Source organism: Sarcophilus harrisii, chromosome 2 (genome assembly GCF_902635505.1).
Source record: "Sarcophilus harrisii chromosome 2, mSarHar1.11, whole genome shotgun sequence".
Taxonomy (NCBI): domain Eukaryota; kingdom Metazoa; phylum Chordata; class Mammalia; order Dasyuromorphia; family Dasyuridae; genus Sarcophilus; species Sarcophilus harrisii.
Genome location: NC_045427.1, coordinates 354,092,414 through 354,103,523, shown reverse-complemented (window position 1 = coordinate 354,103,523; position 11,110 = coordinate 354,092,414).

Here is an 11,110-nt window from a genome sequence, read left to right as displayed (position 1 = left end):
TATATATATATATATATATATATATATATATAATATATTCCACAAGGATAGTTAGCCTAGTTTCTTCATCCAGATCAGTGGCGACAGGGTGTCCAAATATAATCATTCCATTTTCCTTTTCTCTCCCTTTTCCTTTCCTTTAGTCCTATTACATCCTAGGGAACTTTCAGAATATCCTCTATCACTTTTTTCCATGTTGGTCATCTCCCTCCCCCATTCTTCATACCCAAGGATCCTTCTCTTGTGAGTTCATGTATAGTTTTGTGCTTATGCAGTGCCAGACAGTGGGAAGTCACAATTGTGTAAAGTTGGACTATGATTATTGTAATTATTTCAATGGATCTGTGTTCTCACCAACATGGATATTCCTTCCAACAGAATGAGCTATATTCTATCAGTGCTAGCTTATCTAAATAAATAAAAATCATATAAATATAATTCTAAATAATAATAAATATCTAAATATAACCTAAATATTTTCCCATACATCCTTCATAGATGATCATTCCAATGCATTAAAGTGTTCCTCTTGGCCTTTTTACATTTGATGCAACAATTAGCCTGCCTGTTTATTATTCTTTGCTTTCCTATATGACAGCTCATTTTTTTTTTCTGACCATTTATGTCCTTGGTAACCTTTGGTATTATAATGCAAACTAACTATGTTCCTCCACTGTCTTTGGAGTCCCCACCATTTTGATTTATTTGGAAATTTTAGTGTTTCATGGTTCAGTCATATGGCATTCCTAGAAGTTTATCTTTATTTAAAAAAAATGTTGGGCATTTTTGCCTGCTATACCATGAAAATGTCAGGGATTATTAAAAGTTTTTGTATGATATGATATCTCCTGTGCTATTAAGGCCTCTTTTAAAGGTACTTAGGTGAGTCTGTGCCTGGATTCAGGAAGACCTGAATTCAAAACCAGCCTCAGATGCTTATTAACCCTATGACCCTGAGAGTCATTTTACCTCCTTTAACCTGTTTCCTCAACAGTAAAATTGGGATAATAATAATAGAACCTACTATCAAATATTGCCTGAACATAAAAAATGAGATAATATTTGTAAAACGCTTAGCACAGTACTTGGAACATATTAGGTATTTAATAAATGCTTTTTTTCTTTCTATTTGCTCCCATTTAATTCTGGGTCCAGCTCATTTATATGTATATGTACATATGTATGTAGTATATATGTATGTATTTATCTCTCTATCTATATATGGATAGTCAAACTTCTTAAATTGTTCCTGTAGCTGCTTTTCATAGTCTGAAAAATGCATTTTTCATTTATTTGTTTTATTTGTTTTTTTTCTTTTCTTTTTCTGATCTCTTTGAGTGGTTATCGATTTAGTTGAGGAGGTGTTGGGAAGCTATGCAGAGTTGTGGTTAGAGTGATAGACTTAAGAGTTAGAACCTGTGTTCCATAAAAAATAAGTGTTAAAAATGAGATCTGAATCCAGATTATTCTGATTCCAAAGTCAATATTCTATTTACTACACTTTACTATCCTTCTTCCATTGATGTGGAAGATTAAACTAGGTTACTATAAAAACACTGGCAGATTTGTTCCATTTTTTATTTATTATTCTTCCAATTTCATTTATAAGTGATCTTGGGATCATCTAACTAAATTGTGTCTCAGGTCATACTGACCACAGATTGACTTTCCCTTATCACTTATCATTCTTATTAATTTTTTTGTTTTATTAGTGTTTTATGTGGTACTGCTTCCACTATTCTCATCCATAATATTTTACAAATGAATTTATATTCTAAACTTGGCTGACATGTTTTTCAACTTGGTAAGAAGATCATACATATATTTGCTGGCTGAGATAGTTTCTGCTTAATTTTTTTTTAGCTTCCTCATTGTGGTGCATTTTTAAAAAATCAATTAAACTTAAGTTGTTAAAATCAGAGTCAATATCTTTTCCATTTTTGTTACAAATAGCATATTGGAATAGGGTAACTTGGAGCTATTTAGGATCAATATGTTGTCTAACTCATTTTACATATGAGGAAGTAAGGCAAATAGGATGAGTTACCTAGGCTCACACAGCTACTAAGTGTCTGAGGTCAGATTTGAACTCAGGAAGAGGGATCTTCAGCTCAGTGCTCTCTATCCACTGCTCCATCTGTTGTCCCTTCTATATATTAAGATATTACTATTTTCATTTTTTGTGAGGTTGTTCTATGCTTGTTATAGCTATGCCTTCCAAATCTCACTCAGAACTAAGTATTCATGATATATAGGCAGAGGACTCAGAATTATAGAATGAGAGGTTTAAAGGTTGAAGAAACTTTAGAGTCTAATCCTCTCATCTTACAAATGAGGGATCTGTAGCCTGGGAAGATGAACAAGTTGCTCAAAATCACACAGAGACCATGTCTGATACAGAATTTGAGCCCGGAACTTCCCGACTTCAAGTCAATTTATGGGCTTTACCTCTTCAGTTTAAGCATCCAAGTCATGTTTTCAAAAGTATTTTTCTCTGTCTTTTTGTATGCTCATTTTCATATTGAAGTCAACAATTATAATACCTACATTGACTTAACATGAAGGATTTTTGCAAATTTAAAGGATTGTATAGATGTAAGTTGTAATCTTAATAAATTTTTCATGTACATTTTCTACTTCCTTACGTTCCACATGACTTTGATGTGTAAGTTGCAATTATCTTCATTGTGGTTTTTTGCTTATGTTCACTGTCATGGAAAAAAAGCCTACTGCTTATGCTTTAGGGTACAAGTCAATAAAAAGTGCTTTTTTTTCCCCTTCTTTTTTTTTTTTTTTTTTTTGGTCCATAGTTACAAGTCGTGGCATGGAGAAGCATTAGTCGGCACCAAGAAAAAGGAGTGTCTATAAGGCAAGTGGGCTTCAGAATGTGAGCTATTTCCCATGAATTGTTATTGTATACAAAAAAAAAAAAATCTAGTTGTTCGGGTTACAAACACAATCACTACCTTTGTGGATATTTTGTTGTGTTTTAAGACAAGGGATAGAGATTTATTAACTTCCTCATTTATCTTTGCTCTTGGGATCCAAGATAGGGTAAACTTGGTTTGTCTTTTGTCTGACCTTATATACAAATTATGTTAAAGGGGTCCCCAAGGATAGTGGGAGGGAGAGCATAATTACCCATTCACACCCAAATGGAGGCTTATTCTAAAATGAAAATACTGATATGGAGAGAGGAAAAATCAAGTCCCTCTCCTTATCATCATTATGAGAACTTCAGGGAACAGAGCAAAAATGTTTCTAAATTTACCTTTCCAATCTGGAAGATTTATATGAATTGATGCAAAATGAAAGGAGCAGAACCAGAAGAACAATCTGCATAGTAACAGTAATATTATATAGATAATCAACTGTGAAAGACTTAAAAACAGATCAATACAATGACCTATGACAATTTCAAAAGACTCATGATGAATAATGTTGTCTACCTAAGTGGAGAGTGAAGCACATTTTTTTTTTCCTTTATTTTTTTTCTCAACATGACTAATGTAGAAATTTATTTTACATAGTTGTCTATTTATAATGGGATTACATTTCTTGCTTTCTCAATGACTAAGGGCAGGAGTGGCAGGAGAGGGAAAATTTAGAATTAAAAATAACAAATAAAAATAATAATAAATTTTCCTTTCTAAAGAGAATCTTGGGGGCATTCTTCCATTTAGTTATAACTTCCTTTGTCTTCTGGTTTAGTTTCTATTTAGTCACTCTTGAGATTGATATGGATCGCTTCCTCAAAGAATATACTGACTCATTGGTTCTTGAATAAGTATCTTACCTTTAGAGTAGCAACAGTAAAATTCATGTTTATAGACAGGTCTGAAAATGGTGTGATTATCAATAACCTCAGCTCCCTTTTACTCTGCTACCCTTACTGTGAATATTTTATGGGTTGCATTGGCCAAAGAATTCACTGCCTATTGGTCTATTGATTGGTGATGAGTCTCTCTCTATCTGTGTAGTCCAGTACTCTGACAGGAGGCAGATAGAGCTCGTCACTGGCACTGATCTCCCACTATATCTTACTTGAGCAAGGAGAATCTGTCAGAGTTTGTGCTTCATTGAGAGAGTTAGCCTTAGATTGCTTCTATACCAAGATAACCGAGAGCATTGGAGTGGTCTTTTCCTAGGACCTTATGATTTGTTACTATAATTACTATATTGTTATTATAATTGTATCATTATTTAATATTATGAATCTCAATGAAATTGTAATCATGTGGTCCTTCCAATAAGTTAGCTAATATATTCACCTCTAGGATAATTATTTTAGCCTCATACAAGTGAAAGAGAAGTATTCTTCTCAGAGAATTTACAGTCCCTTCAGGTATCCTGGGTCTAGATTTTTTTTGCACCAAGACTGAAACAGTAATTTTAGTGCTATAGGAGACTTCTGAGATGAGTCACCATGTTTTATGCAACTTTTGATCTTAGAGAGTTCTCTGAGGGTACCAAGAGGTTATTGGTTGCTGTTTTCCAGTCATGTCCAACTCTTTGTAATACCATTTGAGATTTTCTTGGCAAAGATACTGGAGTGTTTGCCATTTCCTTCTCCAGGTCATTTTAAAGATGAGGAAATTGAGGTAAACATGATGAAGTGACTTGCCCAGGATCATATGGCTAGTAAGTGTCTGAAGCCAGATTTAAATTTAGGTCTTCTTGACTTTAGATCTATTTCTCTACCCACTTTGCTACCTTACGGAGAGGTTAGGTGACTTGCTATCTTGCTATAGAGTCTTTACTTAAAGGTTTTGATATACTACCTGCTTAGATTCATCAAGTCACTATGTAATTGCTTTATACAGCACTTTACTTGTAAAGATATGGTGTGACAGTTGTTATATTGAATTTAAGTTCCTTGTGAATGGGGGCTGTTTCACTTTTGGATTTTTATCTCTAGAGAAAAAGCTTTTAACCTGAGGTCTGGAAACTTGCTTTCAAAAAATATTTTAATAACCATTTCAATATGACTGGTTTCCTTTGTAAAATGTATTTCTAAAATACATTTAAAAACATTATTTTGTGGAAGGAGCTTTAGGATTCGTCAGACTGTCAAAGGGATCTGTCATCCATGCACATACACACACACACACACACACACACACACACAAATCAAGAATTCCTGCCCTAGAGCCTAGCACAATTTCTAGCATATAGTAGGAGCTTAATAAGTGCATGCTGATTATTATATAGTAGGAGTTGAATAAATGCTTATTGATTGATAGTCAAATAATGACAATAATGCTATCTTTTTTATACTGAGAGTATATGTATGTATATATATATATATATATATATATATATATATATGAGAGAGAAAGAGAGAGAGAGAGAGAGAGAGAGAGAGAGAGAGAGAGAGAGAGAGAGTATATACTTATGAGAGATAGTGACTACAGAGCCTGTCTTGGAATTAAGAAGTCCCAGAATTAGGTCCTTCCTTTGACACATATTGGCCTGTGACTCTGAGCAAATCACCTAATCTCTTTAGTACACCAGTTAATTCTTTAAGATTGTAAGTTATAGATCAATAGTTGGTTTACATTAGTGGAGGGAGTTTTCACATTGTGAGTTCCTGATACCTAAGAAATCACAAGCTCACTTTCTCTTAGAAAAGGAATGATGATGATAATGATGATGATGATGATGATGATGATAAATTAAAATGGTGCTGTTAAATTGTTAAATCCTTTTTCTCAGGCTATAGATCTTTCTTTGTCCCCCTGCCTACAACCTGAGATGTTAAATACACAAGTACTTTGCCAAGAAAAATCAAGAGAAAGCACTTTTGTCAGGCATGAAAGCCCAGAGGATTTGATGAAATGAATGGATAAAAAGGGACTTAGGCTATTTACCTCTGGCTAATGGTCAGAAGGGAATTGGTCTGGCCCAATCTACCAGGCCTTCCAGAGCATCAAATTAGAGTGTGCAAATGTTGGGGACATTCAGTATATAAATATGGCCCCAGAGCTGACACTTTCTGTTATTCAGTAGGAAAGGGGCCCTATCTACCCTGTCCAACAAGCCTTAGGATTGCCTTTATTGTCTCTCTGTTCTTGATTTCAAGAAACAACATTTATTCAGCACTAACTGTGATGATGGGTAGCAGGTTCCTGTGCTAGATGGTGGAGGAGACACAAAGCTTAATTAAGAGACAATCTCTGGACCTGAATATCAAAGATCCTATCAGAAAAATTAGAAGGGAAGCACATCATATAGCTTTCACATCTTACCGAAGGGAATACATTCATAATTAAACTAGTGATAAAGGTAGTTATAAAAGATAAAAAAGGTAATTTTGATTGTATGAAACCAAAAAGTTTTGCAGAAATAAAATGAATGTTTCTAGGATAAGAAAGTCTATTGGGAAAAAAAATCTTAATCAATTTTATCTGAAAAGGGTTGGATAGCCAAAATCTATGTACCTTTCTATCCATCTATCTAGATGCAGATATAACTATGTGTAGACAAAAACTATATATGTATATATATATATATAAATGTAGATATAAATATATAAACAACTATGTACATATAGTTATATAGATATACATAAAAATCCATCTATCTATTTATTTATCTATCTATCTACCTAGATAACTAACAGAAATATTAAGACCAAAATTAGTGTTCAATAGAGAAGCAATCCAAAAGTATAAACAAACAGTTCTCAATAGAAAAATTCAGACACAGATAACTCTAAGATATAAGAATCAATGTCAAGAGCAGACTTCAGTTTTCTTTTCAGTAAAATGAGGGAGCTAGATTAGGTTTCAGGTCTCCCCATTTTTTATCTGGTCCAGGGATTTTTAAACTTTTCCCACTGCTACCTTTTTCCTCTGAAAAAATTTTACATGACCCTAGGTATATAGGTATATAAAATACATACACAAATCAGGGGTGAAATCTTTCTCTGATATCTATAGTTTGTGTTGTTGTTTTTCAGTCAGTCATGTCAAAATCTTTGTGACTCTGTGGGCCACACCTTCAACAATTTACTTGTTGTCTCTGTGTCCCAAGCAATTAAACTTTACAAAGTCCTGTTAGAGAAGGGGAGTGGCAATGAGTTCCAATCTTTGCCCAGGCGGTGAGAAGCTTTAGTGAATGTGGAGATCATTGCAGGCCCCAAGAGTATGGTAGGGATGCCAAGTGTTTGGAAGTGTCAGGTTTTGTCATTCCCTTTATGGTAGTTCATCAGTACCAACATCCTCTGCCCTGAGCCTCTCAGGCTGTGTTGAGCATAGTAAAATGAAGCTCAGTTGGATGTGGATGAACAGAGGACTTAGCCTGGAGGGAGAGTCTTTGATATATGGTCCATGTTTTCAAATTTTTGAAGGCCTGTCCAGGAAAAAGAAATTAGGCTAATTCTGCTTGGTTCCAGAAGGAAGGATTTGGGCACATCTATAGAAAAGATGAGAAGTAAGGAAAATAATTTCTAACAATTAGATTAATTAAAAAGGGAAATGGATTATGGCAAGACTAGTAAACCCCCATTTCCTGGAGGTGCCTCCAGCCCAAGTCAAATGATTAATTATCCAGGATAGGGGCAGGGATTTCTATTCAGGTTCTAGTTTGATTAGAAGGGGTTGTCAAACTCAAAAAGAAAGCAGCTACATATTGACTTAGAAAACCACAAATTAACATTATCTGTGTTGTATTGCATTTTAATTTGTTTTAGTAGCCATTTCTGAATTATATTTCAATCTAGTTCCAGTAAGATTCAGGAGTTTTGTGGGCAATGTGATCTTGACAATTCTGGATTGGATAATCTCTGAAATCCTTTTTAGCTCTGGAATTCTGTCATGCTGGAAGGGAAGTCTCTGGCAGGTCACTGAGGGCATGGCTCTGTCTTGTATACTAGGAAGCATTGTCAGTTCAGTTTATAGGCTCCCACTCATCCTTGCCCCTCCTTTCACTCATAACAACTTGCCTGCTGGTAATGAAGAGGTGAGAACTGATGCACCTTCTACCTATCCCTCCACCTCACCCTGTTCTGCTGCCAAGGGATGGGCCACAGGCTCTGGACTCCTTGTGTAATGAACTTTAATGGTCAGCTGTAAAAACGCCCTGTTGCTTGACTGGGGATGTTGAGTTACCCTGTTTAATGGTGCATGATGTACGAACTGAAATATTACTGGCCCACAGGCGTTTGGCCTTAGAAGTCCTTTGGTGAAGGAAGGAAATTGCCAACCTCTTGGGAATTTCCCCCCCTCCCCCGCCCACTGTGGTCACCAAGGCAAAAGTAATACATTGCTGGGCCAGTGCCCCCATTGCCTAGTGGATGAAAAATAATTCATGTTCAAAAAGACTCTGGAAGTCTAGGACAGTAGGCTAAATCAAAAAGATGAAATTCAATAGAGAAAAATGCAAAGCTCTTCATTTAAATTTTTTAAAGTCCCAAGTAAGAATAAAGAATTGGGGAAAACTATCTTATTCACAATTCAAAGGAAAAAGATCTGGAAATTTTTGTGGAGAGCAACACTATGATATGACAGTCACATTGAGAAAAGGAATGACAGTCCTACTGTCCCAGGCTCTGGTGAGAACACATCTAAAGCACAATGTTTATTTCCAAGCCATCATGTTTTAGAAAGAACATTGCCAAATAAATTAGTGTTTCTGGGGTGGGAAAATTAGGATGATAAGGAACTGGAAATCTTGTTATATGAGCATTAGCTAAAGAAGTTGAAAAAGACAGCCCAAAGTAGAGAAGTCTTGGGGTAGAGGGCAAAGTATAGCTTCCTGCAAGTATTTTAGGTCTTATCTCATAGATAAAAGGTTAGATATGTTTCCTTGGTCTCAGAGGGGGAACACTAGTAGCATTTTGTAAGGAACAAGTTGTTCATAATCAGAATTAGGGAAGAATTTGTTATTTGACATCATTTGAGGTTTTCTTTGCAGAGATACTAGAGTAGTTTGCCATTTTCTTTTCCAGCTCATTTGATAGATGAGAAAACTGAAATAAGCAAAGTTGAGTGGCTTGCCCAGGGTCATACAATTAGTAAATATCTGGGATTGAATTTGAACTTGGGTCTTCCTGAGTCCAAAGGCTGGCCCTCTATCCTCCTAGCTTCCCCATGGAAGGGATTATATAAAGTATAAGGTCAGTAGTTCCCTGTAGGGATTCAAATGGTGCCAGGATTAACCCTTTGTTGAGGATATTATAGAAGGAATTCTCCTCAATAGTGTATTGGATTAGGTTTCTAAGATCTCTTTATATTTTTGAGATTCTTTGATTTGAGAGTCTGATTCTCCAGCTGCTGAAATATTTCCTTTTCTTCAGCTCAGATGCTACTTCCTCTATAAAGTATTACCTGATCCCTCTCAGAGTTCTTCTCAGACACTTAACTTTGGGTGCTAAATATGGAGAATACAATTCTCTCTGTGCTGTCTCTGACTCTGTTTCTCTGTCTCTGCTCTCTGTCTGCATTCAAGGCATTCTAATGAAGTGAGTGGGACAACAAGCTCATATATAAATATACATATAATATTTGCAAAGTGAACACAAGGCAGTTTGGGGATGAAGGGCCCTAGAAACTGGGTAATCAGGAAAAGCTTCCTGTACTTTTCCTGATTCTGGAATTGCTGTAAAACAAAACAAAACAAAACAAAAAACAATCCAGAGTCCAAGAGAAAGATGTGAGGAAGGTGTTCGTTCCAAGGGTAGGGGATTGACTGTGCAAAAGCCTAGAGGTGGGAACTAGGATGTGGTACATGTGAAAGGGCAGGTAGGCTGGATCACAGGATACAAGGAAGAGAGCCATGTCTGAGAAGGTTGACAAGAAAGGAAGGAGCCAAGTTGTGAAGAGATTAGCTTCTTGAATCTGTGATGGTATCATTTCCTCAATTTTTATTCTTAACAAAGAACACAGAGCCTTTTATAAAGTAATTGCTTCACAATGTTTGTTGGATTGTTCAATGATGAGCAAGACTGATGATGCAATTATTCAGGTCAGAGATTTTTTTTTTCCTGAAATGACCCAGCTCTACCTCCCCATCTTTAACAAATCTTCCTCTCCCTAGCTAATCCTAGATTTAGATAAATGCATTCTCTCTGTCTCTGTCTCTGTCTCTCTCTTTCTCCCTCCCTTTCCCCCTCTGTCTATTTCTGTCTTTCTCTTTCTGTGTCCTCTCTGTCTCTCTCAGTACTCTCTGTCTGATTCTGTCTGTCTCTGTCTCTGTATATTTCTGACTCTATCTTCCCTGTCTCTGGCTATGTTTTTCTGTTTCTGTGTGTCTGACTTTGCCTGTGCTCTCTGTCTGTATATCTATCTCTGTCTTTGTCTGTCTGTCTTTTTCTGTGTTCTCTTTGTCTCTCCTCACTGTCTCTATCTTTGTCCTCTCTGCTTCTGTCTCTGTCGTCTGTCTTCTCTGTCTCTGTCTTACTCTATCTTTGTCTTTGTCTCTATCTTTCTCCTTTAGCTTTTTGTCTTCCTTGGTGTACTCTCTCAGTGCTACTCATAATTTTTTTTTATCTCTTCCCTTCCATCATAATAGGAGTGTGTTCATGTATTTCTGGGCTCCAAGTACTGAAGAACAGGACTTAGCTCCAGGAGGATTTCTTACTCACCAATGGGTTGGCCCCTAAGGAGATTTTGACCACATTCAATCTTTTGTCCCCACAGAGGACCACATGACCTGTGTCCATGGAGAGAGGACCACATGACCTGTGTCCATGGAGGGAGGACCAGTCACTGATCTTTTGCAACATGTACAACACAGTGACTAGATGGTAAGATAGAAACACATGCAACATATGTATGTATGTGTAAATATATGTGGTGTGAATGCTTGAGGCAAAAAGAGGAAGTTGCTAAAATGAAGTCAGATCAGTCACTATTTATACTTGCAAATGAGCCCCAACCCAGCAAAACCTGCCAAATAATTCAGGACAACCACTGCCTTGGGGGATCACTTTGAGGCAAAATGGAGCTGAGTGCTTAGATCATAGACACCTAGAATGTCAGAGCTGGGAGGGGCCTTAAAACACAGAACATGTAATGTCAGAGCTGAAAGAGGCTTCAGCCATAGAATGTCAGAGTTACAAATGATCTTAGGGACCATTTAGGTGAACATTTTCATTTTAAAGGTTGGG